Source organism: Trichechus manatus, unplaced genomic scaffold (assembly GCF_000243295.1).
Source record: "Trichechus manatus latirostris isolate Lorelei unplaced genomic scaffold, TriManLat1.0 scaffold00167, whole genome shotgun sequence".
NCBI classification, from domain to species: Eukaryota; Metazoa; Chordata; class Mammalia; order Sirenia; family Trichechidae; genus Trichechus; species Trichechus manatus.
The window spans coordinates 3,948,218-3,967,609 of NW_004444103.1; the positions used below are offsets into that span (position 1 = coordinate 3,948,218).

General features: G+C 37.2%; 1 protein-coding gene across 1 annotated transcript in view; it reads right to left on the bottom strand.

The window, feature by feature from the left end:
- The window catches only part of KCND2 (potassium voltage-gated channel subfamily D member 2), a 547,558-nt gene that overhangs the window by 113,116 nt on the left and 415,050 nt on the right, over window positions 1–19,392 (bottom strand). The window lies entirely within an intron of this gene.

A 19,392-nucleotide genomic window follows, 5' to 3' on the forward strand; every position in this document is an offset into this window, starting at 1 on the left:
GACCAATGGAATAGAATTGAGAACCCAGATGTAAATCCATCTACCTACAGTCACCTGATCTTCAACAAGGGCCCAAAGTCCATCAAATGGGGAAAAGACAGTCTTTTTAACAAATGGTGATGGCAAAACTGGATGTCCATCTACAAAAAATGAAGCAGGACCCATACCTCACACCATATACGAAAACTAATTCAAAATGGATCAAAGACCTAAATATAAAGCCAAAAACTATAAAATTCATAGAAGAAAAAATAGAATCAATGCTAGAGTTCTAATACATGGCATTAACAGGATATAAGCCATAACCAACAACACACAAACTCCAGAAGATAAGCTAGATAACTGGGATCTTCTAAAAATCAAACACTTACACTCATCAAAAGACTTCACCATAAGAGTAAACAGAGAACCTACAGAGTGGGAAAATTTTTTGGACATTACACGTCAGAAAAAGGTCTAATCTCTATAATGTATAAGAAAATCCAACACCTCTACAACAAAAGGACAAATAATTAAAATTGGGCAAAGGAAATGAACAGACACTTCACCAAAGAAGACATTCAGGCGGCCAACAGACACATGAGGAAATGTGATCACTAGCCATTAGAAAAATGTAAATTAAAACCACAATGAGATACCATCTTACCCTGGCTTACTGGCACGAATCAAAAACACTGGAAATGACAAATGTTGGAGAGGCTGCGGGGAGATTGGAACTCTTATGCACTGCTGGTGGGAATGAAAAATGATACAACCATTTTGGAAAATGATATGGCACTTCCTTAGAAAGCTAGAAATAGAAATACCATAGAATCCAGCAATCCCACTCCTAGGAATATATCCTAGGGAAATAAGAGCCATCACACGAACAGACATATGCACACCCATGTTGATGGCAGCATTGTTCACAATAGCAAAAATGTGGAAACAACCCAGATGCCCATCAACAGATGAATGGATAAACAAACTATGGTACATACACACAATGTAGTATTATGCAACGATAAAGAACAATGATGACTCTGTGAAGCATCTCATAACATGGATGAAACTAGAGGGCATTATGCTGAGAGAAATAAGTCAATCACAAAAGGACAAATATTGGATGAAACCTGTACTGTAAAAACTTATGAAAAAGTTTACATACAAAAAGAAAAAATCTTTGTTGGTTACAATGGATGGGAGGGGTTGGAGGGGATCCTAAACAGACAATAGATAAGTGGTAACTTTGGTGAAGGAAGACAGTACACAATACTGGGGAAACCAGCACAACTTGTACAAGGAAAGGTTATGTAAGCTCCATAGACACATCCAAACTCCCTGAGGGACTGAATTGCTGGGCTGAGAGCTGTGGACCATGGTCTCGGGGAACATCTAGCTCAATTGGCATAACACACTTTATAAAGACAATGTTCTACATTCTTCCTTTATGAGTAGCGTCTGGTGTCTTAAAAGCCTGTGAGCAGCCATCTAAGATACTCCACTGGTCTCACCCCTTTGGGAGCAAGGGAGGATGAAGAAAACAAGATAGAAGCGAAAGATTAGTCCAAAGGACTAATGGACCACAACTACCACGGCCTCTACCAGACTAAGTCCAGTACAACTAGATGGTGGCCGGCTACCACCACTGACTGCTCTGACCAAGATCACAATAGAGGGTCCTGGACAGAGCTGGAGAAAAATGTAGAACAAAATTCTAACTCACAAAAAAGACCAGACTTACTGGCTTGACAGAAACTGGAGGCACCCTGAGAGTATGACCCCCGGACACGCTTTTAGCTCAGTAATGAAGTTGCTCCCGAGGTTCACCATTCAGCCAAAGATTAGACAGCTCCATAAAACAAAAGAAGACTAATGGGGCACAACACAGGGACAAGGACTAGAAGGCAGCAGGGGAGAGGAAAGCTGATTATAGGGAACTCAAGGTTGAGAAGGGACAGTGTTGACATGTTGCGGGGTTGTTAAACATGTCATAAAACAATAGTGTACTAACTGTTTAATGAGAAACTATTTGTTCCGTAAACCTTCATCTAAAGTACTATAAAAAAAAATTAAAAAAAAAGAAAAGAACCATTAGTAGTTCTTAATTAATGTCCAAAGACAGGACATGACATCTGATAGTAATGAGCATTTACAGTTAAAGCCATCATAAAATTATTAAATGACTTTTTGTGATATGCACATTCCTGATCTTTGTGAAAAAGACAAAAATTTCCTGACCTCAAGGAACATTTAAGCTAGTTGAAGAGATGAGACTGGATGCTATCATTTTGACCCGAAACAAAATCTATGCTAATGATTCCTTTGCTTTGATAGATTTTATGCTGGCATGATTTAGTACTATAGAAATTAAATATGGTCATTTCCTGCTACTTTGTTCTCTTCTAAGGGTATGGAAATTGAATTTAAATCATTTATCCTAGCAGTTCCCTTGGTAAAGTGAACAGGCCTATCATTCATAGTATCCTACTTTTCTAGAGTTGTCAAATTTTATTTTGAAGTACAGTCTGGCTGGAATTTCTGGGCTTCAGAAAAGAAACTGAGTTCTAGTGTGTGACTACTATATTTTCTGGGAGAAATGAAAACAGGAATATCCCTGAAATAGATGGCTCTCTCTTCCGTATACAATGGTCATCTGACAACCCCATCATATTCTCTTTCTTTCTATATAAATTTCTGGAATCCCTGTCTTAGCTTTTAAATATTACTCTGAATTCTCAAACCTGGTAGGTTGTGTCTCTAAAGAGATTCCATTCAATTTCTTAAGAACTAGGATATAAATTAGCTAAAATATGGAGCCCTGCTGGCGCAGTGGTTAAGAGCTCAACTACTAACCAAAAGGTCAGCAATCTGAATCCACCATTTGCTTCTTGGAAACGCCATGCGGCAGTTCTACTCTGTTCTTTAGGATCACTATAAGTCGGAATCAACTAGATGGCAATGGGTTTTTTCATAAGCTTTAACTACATCTCAATATACATACATATATATATACATATATATATATATATATATATATATACACTTTCACCAAAGTTCATTTTGAGGTGGTTTTTGGTGAAATAGCATGAAGAAATAAGCCTGGATTACTCAATTTTTTTTCCTACTAATGTGCCTTAAAATAGCTAATATTAATAATACATAAAACTTACATGATTTTATATTAATGTTATAATTCTTATTTTTATTATGAAAATCCTTTGAATACACATCGTTAAAGTATGCATATGTCATGTAAACATTCTATATTTTTTGAGAGTAGGTAGCAATTATTTTTCTGCTTCACTCATGGTAAAAATATGTTAACTTCTTCTGTAAGGTAATCTTGTCTAATTATTTTGTAGTGCTGCTGTGTGTATATAATATAAAATAGGCCATATATTTAAAACAAGTTTTTGAAAAGGAGGTATCGCAATCTTTATTTGTTAGTGTTCCAAGCAATCATTAGTCTTTAAAAGGACTTTGGCTTCTGATGTGTTGAAATGATTTCCCCAAAGCCTGAAGTGGTGTAAGTCATTTATTTTCCTAAAATCCCTCATAAACATTTAAAATGAAATACTATGTAGTTTAAGATAGAAAAATCTATTACTTTGATCAAATCATATGTACCTATGGCAACAGAGTTTTGCTTTTGCAGTTTGGTATTATATATTTTTAGGTTAAACGTTTTGAGAAATATATGTTAGTTTTCAGTACTGTATGATATAGTTAACTTCACAAATTTGAATATTTCTTATTGTATGCCAAACTTCAGAAATTGCAGCCTATGATTTGAAGCCTAATATATATTTTATTATTATTATGTTAATGTCACTCACCAGATTAAGGCTACATTCCCCCCAGCTAATATTCATAGGTCCTTTTTTGGCTTAAAGAAATACTTACATGTGGAATATTCAATGGCTTTAAAACATAGCATCTTATTTTATAAAAGATACCAAAATGTACAGCTCTGAATCTGTCACTTGTTGAGGCAGCAAACAATTTTTTGCATTTACCAAGTGCAAAGCTCTGTACGGTTGTACTTAGAAGGATTTTTGTAAGAAATCTCATGGAATAACATACTCTGGAGCCTAGAGAGTGCCATGCAAAGGAAGTTATTAGTATTGTACAGCTGAAAATTTATTATATAAATTTGAAGACACATTGTGGAATAAAACATGATTTTTGGTATCATAAAACATGGTTAAAGTCCTACTTATTTTGTTTTCTAGCTGTGAAGTCTTGCCAATCACTTAACCTATCTGAGACCCAGTTTTTCAATCTGCAGCAGCTGTTTCATGGGAAGATAGTATTAAATGAGATAATGCAAATGAAAAATGCTTTGTAACTTTGAGGTAATTTATAAATGTTTATTATTATTATTATATTATTATAAAACATGGTTTATGACCTTGAGATATTAAACCAAGCCAAAAAAACCAAATCTGTTGCCGTCAAGTCAATTCTGACTCATAGCAACTTTATAGGACGGAACAGCACTGCCCCATAGGGTTTCCAACGAGTGGCTGGTAGACTCAAACTGTTGACTTTTTGGTTAGCAGCCAAATGCTTAACCACTGTGCCACCAGGGCTCCACTTGAGATATTAAAAAAAAAAAAAAACTGTTGCCATCGAGTGGATTCTGACTTATAGTGACCCTATACGACAGAGTAGAACTGTCCCATACAATTTCCAAGGAGTGCCTGGTGGATTCAAACTGCTGACCTTTTGGTTAGTAGCCATAGCTTTTAACCACTACACCACCAGAGTTTCCCCTTGAGGTATAACATCTAATAAAAGTGTGTGTGTGTGAGAGAGAGATAAAATTGTTTCTAAATAATTATACCACATCATCTTTCTCTTCAAAGTATTTAATTAAATCCATATAGCGTATTTTAATTAAATCCACATGGGATATTTTATATGAAGAAAAATTTGTCTACATGTTGAACATAATGAAAAAGACCTATCTGGATGTCCATGACTCTTTTAGGGCAAGATCAATACCTTTGATCCTGTAATGTATTTGAGATACAAATAGGGCAAGAGTAGAAAGACTGTTGATAGCTCTCCTGAGGATATGGAGAAAATGAAGCACAATAAAAGGAGGCTCTCACCAGCAAACATCCAGAAACATTTTAGTTAGATTCTGATTCATTAACATTTTTGTTATATGAACTTAAACTAGGCATCAAAATCCCAGCAACCACAAGGACAAGGAAGTTCTTAGAGCTCCAGTCTTGTTAGGAAATGACAACAGCTGGTTTTTCAGGCTACATATTAATTAGTAGGTGGATATGAAAGTGCTGTGCTTTTCTTTCTTTCTTTTTCACTATCTTTTATGCTTCTTAACATAGAACACTGGTTATTCTTTCCAGGAAATTTTTATAATTGGGTTATTAAGTATCAAATGTGCAACAACAACAAAAAAGTAAAATGCTCAGAAGAGTTTTAATAAGATTCTCACCTTAAAGGAGCACACAGTGTTTAAAAGCCCAATTCTGTGATATAATAATGTCATTAGTAGTGCCTGTATTTCACTTTCATGTCATTGCATGGATGTGAAGCAGTGATACTTTGAAGTTTTAGCCATCAGCCCATTGTATCTGGGGGGTGGGTATTGCTCCCAGGTGCTTCTCCAAGCCCATATGCAGACGTCCAATTAAAGTTAGTGGGAACTAGACACCCAGAGGAGAAGAGAAGTGGATACTTGGAGAAAAACGTCCATTATCAATGTGATTTTCACAAGGTCACAGTGCAGTTTGGTCTCTAAAAGCATAGCGGTGGGGAGAAACTTGATTGGAAATCTTGCCTGCCTGTCTCCAGGGAATCTGGGTACAGGGCCTTTTGGAGCAGCCATTCCAGAAAGGCCATCTCCTTTCAATTTCCCCCTGTGTTCTGCTTGGGTTCAACCTTAAAGAATGAGCTGGGGGCTGCCAAGATGACGGCGCCTGAACGAGCTGATGCCAGATCTACACAGGGTTTAGGTAATTGGATCTGCTGGGTTAACTAAGCAGCTGGCCTAAATAAAAGCCCTGAGGACTTCAATCAGATTCAATTTTAATTCTCTGGATAATTAGGTATTCTACCTTGGTTGTAGAATCAGCATTCCTCAGCTCTCTCTCTTTTCTTTGTCTCTATTCTATACTCCTCCTATGAGAAATGTATCCCATGTGTTATGGATTGAATTATGTCCCCCTAAAATATGTGTTGTAAATCCTAATCTCTATGCCCGTGGTTATAATCCCATTTGGGAATGGGTTGTCTTTGTTATGTTAATGAGGCAGCATTAGTGTAGGGTGTATCTTGAGTCAATCTCTCTTGAGATATAAAAGATTAAACAAATGAGCAGAGCAAAAATGGGAGAAGAGACATGCCAAGCCACATGAAGATCGCCTAGGAGCGGAAGTTCACAAGAGATCAGGACCTTCCTCCAGAGCTGACAGAGAGGGAAAGCCTTCCCCTAGAGCTGACACCCTGAATTCGGACTTCTAGCTTCCTAAACTGTTAGAAAATAAATTTCTGTTCGTTAAAGCCATCCACTTGTGGTATTTCTGTTATAGCAGCACTAGATAACTTTTGCCATGTAAGTAAAAAATGCAAATCATATCACCAGCATGGACCTCAGCTAGATCTCTGCAATGGCTGCACTGTAACTTTTAGATCAAGAAACCAAGTGAAGGACTTATACCATGAACTATTAGTAGTAACCAAATTCACAAATCAACAAACGTGGAACTTTTCCTTTTATAAGACATTTAAAAGGAATTTCCATTAGAACTTCAGCCTGTTCTCCACAGAAGTACACATTTATGCAAATATAAATCACTCAAATATATGGGACTGTGTAATGTTGATAAACAGAATTTACAATGCCTCTTATGTCTATGATGTATTTTCATGCAACACAACAGTTTAATGAAAGGGTTCAAGAAGCCTATTGACATTTATTTTCTTCATACCATATATTTATTAAGCCCGAATATAACACTCACATTAACATCAAACACGTAAAATATGAAATTGCTGGAGAGGAATGATGACATATTTTAGTACTTTGATGGTGGTGCCAACATTTCATTTAGGATATTTATACGTGTCATCTAAAAAGGACAATCAATTTCAGTGAAGGCTCAATATATTACAAGACTTTCATCAACACACTCTACAGGGTAAGCTAAAACCATAGAGGGAACGAAGACATACTGCTGAATAATCAATCTTTGAAAGCATTCAATGTTATTAAAAAAGCTACATTTAAGATATCCATAAGTCTAAAAAATGAATGTGTTGGAAGTGGTGTGATGCATTGCATATGTATAGACAGGAGACTTATATGGAGCATTTTCCTTTTCTTCTATTTATCAATATTAAGATTATTAGGCAAACAAAAAATATGTATTAAAAAATAGAGCAGGGTCTTAGTGATGGTATGATTTTAACAAAAACTCCACCCCTGTAAGGCAGAAAAATCTCTGTATGTGAAGTTTTTGTTAATTTCCAGCCACTGCCCTTCCTAACTGGCACAGGTCAAATCCCCATAAAGTCCAAACACACAGCAAAACAAAGCAGAAAAACTTGTTAGTTCTAAACACGAATGAGTTGAATTAGATATATTCATTACTCTTATCTACTACAAAACATTGAAATAAAGTTTGCTTATCAACCTAAGTGTTTAAAAAAATTTTTTACTGTTGTGAATATATATGTAGCAAAAACATTTGCCATTTCAACATTCTTCACAGGTACAATTTAGTAACATTAATTATGTTCATTATGTTGTGCAACTATCACCATTATCCATTTCCAAATTTTTCCATCATCCTTAACAGAAGCTCAGGGTCTCTTCAACAACGAGTCCCCCTTTCCTCCTCCCTCCTGCCCATTCCCAGTAACCACTAATAACCTCAAGTCTGTAGACACTTGCCTATTCTAGATATTTCATATAACCCCCAACCTAAGTTTGAACTGACCTTATGTGCCTACTATTTCTGCATGATACACAAGTATTGACACAAATCTATAAAACAAAACAAAACAACAAACAAAGAAACCCAAAACACTGTGCCCATTCTGTGGCAAGTAACCAATGGCAATAGGAAGAATAGGGGGAAACTCAACTATCTCCCCAGGGAGTGGAGTTGTACTGCCCCCTGCTGGAGCTGGGAGTCCCATACCTTACAGTGAAGAGAAAGAGGTTCATGGTTGTGTACTTCGCATCCTTCGGAAGTAATGATTTTACTCACTGTAAAGTTCAGGTTTACAGTTTCCTAAGCTTTGTTCTCTGGTTATCAAAAGGGAACCATATTTAAAGGAGAAGATTTTTAAGATCCCACAGTAAAAGAAGATCTCCTGATTCAGTGCTCTTCCAGAGTTATTCTTTTTAACTTCCATAGTAAAGCCAGAAAATTTATAGAATATTCTATCTTCTACTGTCAAAAAGATCCCTTCTTCCCCAAATCAATGCCATGAAAGCTGTCATAGTATCTCCTTCTCTAGGCTTTATTCAGTAATTCCAACGTGTATGTGATGTCTAGCATTTGAAGTTCTTTCAGGTCTGTGTATACATGCAGCTCCAAAGAAAAACCATACTATAAAATTCACTCTGGGAAAATGTACTTTAAAACACTCTAGAATATTACTAAAGAGGAATTTGGCAATGTGACAACCTGTGTCCTTTTGTATTTCACTTTTATAAATCTCTCTTCACACACATATGCACGCATGCACACACACACACACACCCCACACACACAGTACACAAGCCCTCTCTCCAAATGATAGGTATGACTTTAAATGATTTCTACATCCTTAATGCTTCAGCGGTCTCTTCCATTTCCATTTAATCCCAAAATATGTATGAATCACCTGCTGGGTGCAAGTTTTCTTTTGGTTTACAGAGAGAGCTTTCCATCTTGAAATAGAAGGGAGGTGTTTTCTAAGGCTTCTTCAGCATGTCAGTACGGTTTACAAATGGGACCTATTATTCTCAAAATCTTAGGCAGGAAATTATTTGTCAATCAACTGACAGCCATACATATAGCATCTCTATCTCTCTCCTGAGGTAATATTATAGTGAGTCCGAAGGGTTGTTTTGAGATACACATGAAATATAACCCTTGAGAGCATAAGCTTCTAAAGTTGTCAAAGCAAATAATTATTAGTTAGGCAGAGAATCTCAATCCCTTCTCAAACGCCAAAGGGAAATCTCCATTTTGTAAATTAGTTTTCTATCACGTTTATTATAGAACTGGCCACATCCCTAAAGATGTAATACTTGGGGGTTATCTGAAATTTGTGATACCAAACACATCTGTCCCTCAGTTGACTTGTGGTTCAGTGTGTTTTACAGATGGCCAGATCTCTGGAAGACCAGACAGAGTGCTAATAATGGAAAGTCCACATCTGAAAAATTTTACAACTCTCCATTACTTTGTTTTGGACCTTCACAGAGGCAGTAAAACAGCAAAGAGAAAAACAGCCCTTGAGCAGTATGAACGATTCTCTTCCCCAGCACATCTCTCAGAAATTCCCAGGGAAGAGTCTAATCCTAAATTTCCCTGTCAAACTTCTTGCTCTGACCTTGACTTTATTGCAGCCACTTTATTTCCTCCCTAGCATTTAAACCAATATAATCTCTCTATTTTTAATGCATTTTTTCCCCTGGTTTGTTTTTACTGCTTCTTTTATCAGTTGTGTTTCTGTGGGGTTTTGTCTTTTGTCTTTTGTTTGTTTTTAGAATGATTTTCCTCCAGTGCCTTATTCTTCACATTTTATTTTAGCTTTGAGGCAGGTATTCTGCTGGGTCTTCATTTTCAGATTGTCAGCAAAAACCACACAGGAGCTAATTTCTTAGAACTAGGTCCTAGAACTCTATGATAGTTATCACAGTCTGTGGATTATTGATAGGGGTAAAGATGCTTCAAGCTCTTAAATCACCTTAAGAAATTTGACGAACTTATTCCCCAAGTCTGACTTAGTAAAATCTCACCAAGATGGGTTTATTTTTCATGGTGATTATATCAAGTTAATCTACCTGACCACTTACAAAATATGCACTAGAGTGTTTAGAGACGTTGTGGCCTTATGTTAATGCTTACATCAAAATCAACTGAAATTAAATTTTTTTCTGTCTCTCCAGAGTAACGCTGATGCCCATTGAAGGAATTGCATTAGAGTTGTTTCTAGTTCCTTACATGGATAATTGTCTTGAAATAGTTGAGAAAAATGCAAATTTTCCAAAGAAAATTGTGTAAATAATACCTTTCAAATCCATTCTTTATTTTGAGTCTGACTACAAAGCTATGCCTTGACAGAGCAAAAAAAAAAATTATCATTCACTTATTTCAGACTCAAAGATGATTTAGATTTAATCAGCAAGCAAGATGCAGAAGAGGAACTTGAAATCAGATCTTCAGATTTAATGCCTGGACTATTTATACTACCCTCCCCGATTTCTTATTTAATTCTACTCTTCCTTAAAGTCTATGGAAAAATATTCTAGATGCTAGGTTAAGGAGACTCAATCTGAGAATTCCTGAGACTTATCAAAATTCAGCAAACATTTATTGGCACTTATTATGTGTTTACCCACTTGGTCTAGACTGTACGTTTCTCAAGGGCAGACAGAATTTCTTGTTCATCCTGAGTCAGAGAGTAGAATATGGTGTTGGCCCAGAGCAGGTATAAAATTAATGCCTTGGTGGAGCCCTGGAGGCATAGTGAGTAAGAGCTTGGCTGCTAACCTAATAGTTGGCAGTTAGAATCTACCAGCCACTTCTTGGAAGCCCTATGAGGCAGTTCTACTCTGTCCTATAGGGTCACTATGAGTTGGAATCACCTTGATGGCAACGGGTTATTTATTTTTTATTTTTTTGGTGGACCTTGAGTCTGGATGAATTACCTTCTCTCTCCAAATTGTCTACATGATGGAGTCACCCAGCTGGAATTTAAAAGAGCCAGTTTCCTTGCACGCAGTAGTGTAAGTCCCTAAATATAAAGTGTTTGGTTGTCGATTTGTCAGAGAGTGTATAGGCAGACAGTGAAAGAATTGGAGAGCTCTGGTATTACTTGGTTGATTGTAGAGGAGTAAACTGTCAATTTAAATATCTTGCTCAAGTGTTTATTCCTCAATATTTTCTTCCCCTTAAATTATATTCTTAGTGATTTAATTCACAGATCTTCACAGATAGCTCTTCAGTGCATACTTTTTTATGTCACTGAGACACTTTGCTAAACTCATCTAGTTACATTATTATATAGGCAAAGACATAAATAAATGGAAGGCCAATTTCTTCACAGTGGAAAAAGTATAGCTTCATTTGGTAAGAAGGAGAATATTGGCAAACAAAGCAAAAAATTCTAGTTAATCACAAATTTTAACCACTATTTAGTTGACATGTGCCTGCTGTGTTAATTGTTTCATTACTTAATTATGCAAAAAATAACAGCATCCACAGCAAACATAGCCCGTGAAGCATTATTAAAATACAAAGAAACATGCTTTACACTCTTTAGTGCAAACATAAATATTTCATAACGAGGAAGAGCACTTACTTTATAATACTAATGAGGGTTTTACAGCTAGCTCGAGCTCTTCCTTTGTGTAAACCTGCATAATGCTCTTATGTACCATTCCATCTTCTGTGTGGTTATAGTTGTGGATCTTTCCCTGACTCCCATCCCATAATATAACTTCTCTTAGGAAAATGTTATGGATTTCTTTTCTAACTCGTAATTTCAGATCACTAAAGGCGTCCTGGTGGTGCAGTGGTTAAGAAATTGGCTACTAATCAAAAAGTTGGCGGTTCGAACCCACCAGTGCCTCCACTGGAGAAAAGATCTGGTGATCTGCTCTCATAAAGATTACAGCCTAAGAAACCCTATGGGGCAGTTCTACTCTGTCCTATAGGGTCACTATGCATATGACACAACAACAACGAAAATGGATGCCTTTACTGCATATCAGGCAACATAGTGGACACTAGGGCTACATTTTATGAACAAGACAGACCAGCTGATAAAATAAGTAAATGTAAATATTATAACAATTTTCTGAGGGAAAATAAAGGGTATTAGCTAGCTGAAAAATCTCACCTGTTTCAAGGGATCAGAAAAGGCCTTGCAGACAAAATGATGTGTACACACAGATATAAAAAATCAGTAAGAAACATCTGAAGAAGAGGTAAGAATATTCCATAAAAAGGGAAGAGCACGATGGTCACTGAGACATGAGAAGGATGTGCTATGAGGCAGGACTGAAGCAATTCCAAGGTTGCTGACATCTAGGATGCGAGGTGGGAGTATAGCCTGAGGTGAGAAGGGAGTGAGGAGTGGGGAAGAGCAGCCTCCTCGAAGCTTTGAACTTTACCCTAAGGCCAGTGGGAAGCTCTCCAAGGATTTTAGGTAGGGCAGTAACGTGGATTACTTTAATAATTTTAAATTTTCAGTTGGCTGCAATATGGAGAATAGAATGGAGGAAGGCAAGAGAAAATATGATGGGTCTGTTAGGAATTTCTGCAGGTGTCATGTAAGAGATGGTGGCCATAGTTGGTATGCAGAGAAATGAATGACTTTAAGAGTTAAAAACAAACAAACAAACAAACAAACAAACCCTGTTGTCATTGAGTTGATTCCGAATCATAGCAACCCTATAGGTCAGAGCAGAACTGCCCCAGAGAGTTTCCAAGGAGCAGTTGGTGGAATTAACTGCTCACCTTTTCATTAGGAGCCAAACACTTCACCACTGTGCTACCAGGGCTCCTTTGAGAGCTAAAGGGGATGTATTTAACAGACTTGGTAGACAGGATGTGGCAAGTGACTAGAGGAAGGTAGCAAGTATAACTCCCAGGGTTCTGGATTGAGTTTTGAGTGTAGGGTTGCACCAGTTCTTAGAATTAAGGAACATAGGAATATGATAAGTACAGCAGTTCAGGATCAGACTTCTTAAGCTTGAAATGTGTTCGAGACATTTTAGAAGAGATGCCAAGTAAGCACTTTGTAAGAGGTCCTGGAGTTGTCAAATAATACTATCTAGTCCTTGTGTAGAATTTAGAATGTTCACAGAGTATTTTCTCACTTACACTTACAAATAAAATTTTGATATCAGAAGGCATTATAATAAGTATTATTGTTCAATGAATAATTGTTGCTTGTTGAATATCCCAATTTTGAAGTAACTGAGAGTTGAAGTGCAAGTTTCTTGCCCAAAGGTTGGAATGCTGTTGTTGTTAGGTGCCCTCGAGTTGGTTCTGACTCATAGTGACCCTATATACAATAAGACATTGCCCTGTCCTGCACCATCCTCACAATCGTTGCTGTGTTTGAGCCCATTGTAGCCACTGTGTCAGTCCATCTTGTTGAGGGTCTTCCTCTTTTTCGCTGACTCTCTACTTTACCAAGCATGATGTCCTTCTCCAGGGACTGGTCCTCCTGATAACACTTCCAAAGTATGTGAGACAAAGTCTCACCATCCCTGCTTCTAAGGAGCATTCTGGCTATACTTCTTCCAAGATAGACAGATTTGTTCGTCCTCTGACAGTCAACTGTATGGTCAATATTCTTTGCCAACACCATAACTCAAATGCATCAATTCTTCTTTGGTCGTCCTTATTCATTGTCCAAGGTTGGAATACAACCTGGAATTTATAGCTCCAAATCAGAGCTTTTAACTGGTTCATTCCAGTTTGACCCCCTATTGAGAATTTGCATTTACACTGCAGATATACTGAATCAGAATCTACATTTTAACAAGATCCCCAGGTGATTCTTATGTACATGTAAGAATGAATCCATCAGAAATCTTGCTCCAAATTTTATATTCTATTAATTAGACCAATATCAGACTGTCTAAAATGAAAAGATATAATAAATGCCCAAGATGATTATGGTGATACTAGGTAGTACTCAGAACCTTTGACCTTGTTTCCATTATCGTATCTTTCATGTGAACCACAGATTTGGTTTTCCTTATGTAAAAATATTCTCAAAATAATTGCCAGATTTGAAATTCCATGTGAAATAAGTCAATCACAAAAGGAGAAATACTAGATCACTACTATAAAAACTCATGAAAAGGTTTACACACAAAAAGAAACAATCTTTGATGGTTATGAGGGAGGGGAGGGGAGGGAAGGAAAAACACTAAATAGTCGATAGATAGGTGGTAATTTTGGTGAAAGGTAAGACAGAACACAGTACTGGGGAAGCTAGCACAACTTGTCCAGGGCAAAGTCATGGAAGCTCCATAGACACATCCAAACTCCCCGAGGGACCGAATTACTGAGCTGAGGGCTGTGTGGACCATGGTCTCAGGGAACATCTAGCTCAACTGGCATAACACAGCTTATAAAGACAATGTTCTACATTATGCCTTGGCAAGTAGTGTCTGAGATCTTAAAAGCTTGTGAGCGGCCATCTAAGATACTCCACTGATCTCTCCCCGTGTAGAGCAAGGGAGAATGAAGAAAACCAAAGACACAAGCAAAAGATTAGTCCAAAGGACTAATGGATCACAACTACCACAGCCTCCACCAGACTGAGTCCAGCACAACTAGATGGTGCTCCGTTACCACCACTGAGTGCTCTGACAGGGATTACAATAGAGGGTCCCAGACAGAGCTGGAGAGAAAATGTAGAACAAAATTCTAACTCATAAAAAAATACCAGACTTACTGGCCTGACAGAGACTGGAGAAACCCCAAGAGTATGGCCCCTGGACACCCTTTTAGCTCAGTAATGAAGTCACTCCTGAGGGTCACCCTTTAGCCAAAAATTAGACAGGCCCATAAAAGTAAAGGAGAATAAAGGGGCACACCAGCCCAGAGGCAAGCACTAGAAGGCAGGAGGGGACAGGAAAGCTGGTAATAGGCAACCCAAGGTCAAGAAGGGAGAGTGTTGACATGTTGTGGGGTTGGCAACCAATGTCACAAAACAATATGTGTACTAATTGTTTAATGAGAAGCTAGATTGTTCTGTAAACCTTCATCTAAAGTACAAAAATAAAAATAAAATACATTGGAGGTTCAGAAAAGGGCATTTCTCTGCATTGACAAATAGCTTTTCCAAATGGACTAATCTCTCTGGACCTACCTGCTAAGTTTGCCTAAACAGAAACTTATAACCAGTAGCATTGTTCTCCTTTAAACAACCCTAATGAAAGAACAACCCGTTTTAAGAGCAGCGATGACAAAATTGGCTATTAATTTGGAATGAAGACATATCCTTAGCCCTACTTTCTCTCAACTCTCCTTTCCCTTGAAAAGGAAAATACATATTTCTCTCAATATTTGAAAGGGTAATAATTCAGGGTTTTACATGTGTCATTTACAACAAGCAATCAAGCCTGTGACTTTGCTCTTAGCAATGACATTTGTTTTCTTGCAGCTTGATTAACAGTGTATGAATTGCTGCAGGTTTTAAAGCCTTGCCTTATGCAAAGGTTGAGGATCACCCTAACCAGAGAGAGAAAGTGAGTCCTGATCAGTCCTGGGAGATTCTCCATGCCTCTTTGCAAATCGACTCTAGGCACCCATATAGGTAGATGTCAGCCTGTCTAATCTGGAGTCCTAAGAGTTACCGGTATCAGAGCAGGATTTTAACCCTAGCTTCTTGCTGTGTAATCATATGTGAAATGGTAAATAACATGATGTTGTAAGGATTTAAGGGGTTAATTTATGTAGCATGCATGACATGCGGAGGACAATAAATAAATCATGGTTGTTATTATTTAGTAAAAGCCAATTAATAAAATGAAACGGACATAGTGTGGGACATTTTAGCCAAGTATGTATATTTTTTCTCATCTTGTGAAAAGGAAAGACCTCCATATATCAGTAGCAATAGACACAGAATGTTCTTCTCACTCTCCAAATAACCCCAGAGAGAATCACTTTCCTGTTCTGTACACTGTGTACTTCACCTCTCTGAGGAAAGTAGCAACTGTAATTTACAGGTTGTTGTCTCTGGCTTTAAAAATTCATTTCTTTTAACTGCTTTCAATTTCTTAGATGCAAGGTGTATACCAATGAAAGACAGAATTATTTATTTTCTGTAAGTATGGCCGTTTGCCACTCTTCAGAATGTGTGCATATATACTGCTGAAACTACATTCTAATGATAGCAAATTGCAGAATTTTGAGATATTCTTACCATCTTTTTTTTTTTTTTAAGAAATAGAAAATTGGGAGACTTTAATAGCAGATGCTGCATTATGAATACAATTTACTGGAATTGCTCTCGTCTAATCATATAGAAACCATGTTATGTCCCGGAGAGGTTATAAAAATATACAGAAATCCATTTATCCTCCAAGGAAATTGAGGTCCTAGTTAGAGTAATGATAAGAACCTGAAATTGAGTTGGGAGCCCTGACATCATGAATTGAGACAGTATCCTGATGATTTCATTTTGTGAACACTGAATACATGAATAAAATGAGGACAATGCTTACCACATAGGGTATCTATCCTTTTTATCTTTCCCTGTTATTCCTTAGTAAGAATTTTTCAAAATGGAGTTTGTACATTTGTACAATGAAAAGTATATAACCCCCATTTCTAAGTTAGGAACAATGATCTATTTGTACTTGATCCTCACATTATGAGCTGTTAAAATAAATTATGCATACACAAAATTAGTTTTCCATATTTTCTATTTATAGATACAAAAGGCAATCCATTCAACAGAATATGCTGTCCAAACAATAGTCATTCTTCTCCTATACCTTCCAGAATCTAACTTCATAAAATAGTTAAATGTGCTGTTTTAGAAGGCATTGCATCAAGTAAAAGATGCACTTTTATTTCCTGCCAGAGGAAAATTCTGATGCTGATTTCTCTGTGTATCTTCCTAAAAAGTAAAAAAATGCTCATATAAAAGCTTGCATTTTTAATACAGTCTTTCACCTTTGCATTATTTCTAAGCCCTTGCAAGGTAATGAATTTCAATAACTTTAGACAGTATTTTTATTTTTTAAAAATCACCAGGCCTCAAATTGAAATGCTGCAACTATTTGAGTGCTGGGCTACTTCATATAACATGCAGAAATTCAGAAAAAGAGGAAGTGTTTTTAGTTCTAGAAAAATACAGTGGCATCTCAGAAAAAGAACTGGATAGATTACAACCTAGTAGTTAAAGACTGTAAGAATGTTATTTAAACTTGCAAAAACAGTATTTTATGATGCCCTAGTTTGATTTAGGAGCCCTGGTGATGCAGTGGTTAAAGTGCTTGGCTGCTAACCGAAAGGTTGGCGGTACAAACCCACAAGCTACTCCACAGTGGAAAGATTTACAGCCTTCGAAACCCTATGGGGCAGTTCTACTCTGTCCTATAGGGTCACTATGAGTTGGAATCGACTCAACAGCAGTGGGGTTTTGGATGTTTGATTTAATGCCATCTGAGTGAACAAAGGATCAAAATATCACCTTGATAAACTTCCAGACATTTCTCAAGATAATAGATGTTATTTTCCTTTTCTATAACAGCTTTGGAGGCAGTTGTTAGCAATACTTCTAATGTCTTTTAAACTGCAGCTCTTAAGGCTGATGTGATCACTAAACCAAGGATTTTCTAATTTACAGATTTAGTTAGCAGATGTAGTTAGCACTATTCTCATAACATTAGCAGGCACATACACCTAATTTCAATTTCTCCCTTAAAGGATTGTTGTTGTCTGCTTCTGGCAAGAATAAGTTTCATATTAATGCAACAACAAATGAAAATGCAAAACTTTAACTTATATATTTTAAAACTTAATGTAATTTAGCCTAGAAGACTATATTGTTAAAAGTATATGACTCAATAGCCATTAAGTGAGATACAACAATTCCCTTGTCCTTCCAACAGTTTGGGGATTCCCTAATGATGTAACCAATAGGAAGACATGTTATTAGTATCGCATGGATGTTGTTGTTGTTGTTTTAGGTGTCATCCAGTTGGTTCCGACTCATAGCGACCCTTTGTACCACTGAATGAAACACTGTCCGGTCCTGCACCATGCTTACAATTGTTATGCTTGAGCCCATTGTTGCAGCCATTGTGTCAATCCATCTCATTGAGGGTCTTCCTCTTTTTTGCTGACCTTGTACTTTACCAAGCATGATGTCCTTCTCCAGGGACTGATCTCTCCTGACAACACGTCCAAAGTAGGTAAAACGTAGCCTCATCATCTTTGCTTCTAAGGAGCATTCTGGTTGTACTTCTTCCAAGACAGATTTGTTCGTTCTTTTGACAGTCCATGGTATGTTCAATACTCTTTGCCCCCACCACAATTCAAAGGCTTCAATTCTTCTTTGATCCTCCTTATTCATTGTCCAGCTTTTGCATGCATACAATGTGATTGAAAATACTGTGGCTTGGGTCAGGCACACCTTAGTCTTCAAGGTGACATCTTTGCCTTTCAACACTTTAAAGAAGTCTTTTGCAACCGATTTGCCCAATGCAATGTGACTTTTGATTTCTTGACTGCAGCTTCCATGGGTGTTGATTGCGGATCCAAGTAAAATTCTTGACAACTTCAATCTTTTCTTCATTTATCATGATGTTCCTTATTGGTCCTGTTGTGAAGATTTTTGTTTTCTTTATGTTGAGGTGTAATCCTTACTGAAGGCTGTGGTTTTTGATCTTCATCAGTAAGTGCTTCAAGTCCTCTTCACTTTCAGCAAGCAAGGTTATGTCATCTGCATCACGAAGGTTGTTAATGAGTCTTTCTCCAATTTTGATGCCCTGTTCTTCTTCATATGGTCTGGCTTCTCGAATTATTTGCTCAGCATACAGATTGAACAGGTATGGTGAAAGGATACAACCCTGAGGCACACCTCTCCTGACTTTAAACCACCAGTATCCCCTTGTTCTGTCCGAACAACTGCCTCCTGATCTATGTACAGGTTCCTCACGAGCACAATTAAGTGCTCTGGAATTCCCGTTCTTCAAAATGTTATCAATAATTTGTTATGATCCACACAGTCAAATGCCTCAGCATAGTCAATAAAACATAGGTAAACATCTTTCTGGTATTCTTTACTTTTAGCCAGGATCCATCTGACATCAGCATTGATATCCCTGGTTCCACGTCCTCTTCTGAATCCGGCTTGAGTTTCTGGCAGTTCCTTGTCAATATACTGCTGCAGCCACTTTTGCATGATCTTCAGCAAAATTTTACTTGATATTAATGATATTGTTTAACAATTTCCGCATTCGGTTGGATCATCTTTCTTGGGAATAAGAATAAATATGGATCTCTTCCAGTTGGTTGGCCAGGTAGCTGTCTTCCAATTTTCTAGGCATAGACAAGTGAGTGCTTCCAGTGTTGCATTCATTTGTTGAAACATCTCAATTGATATTCTGTCAATTCCTGGAGACTTGTTTTTCTCCAATGCCTTCAGTGCAGCTTGGACTTCTTCCTTCAGTAC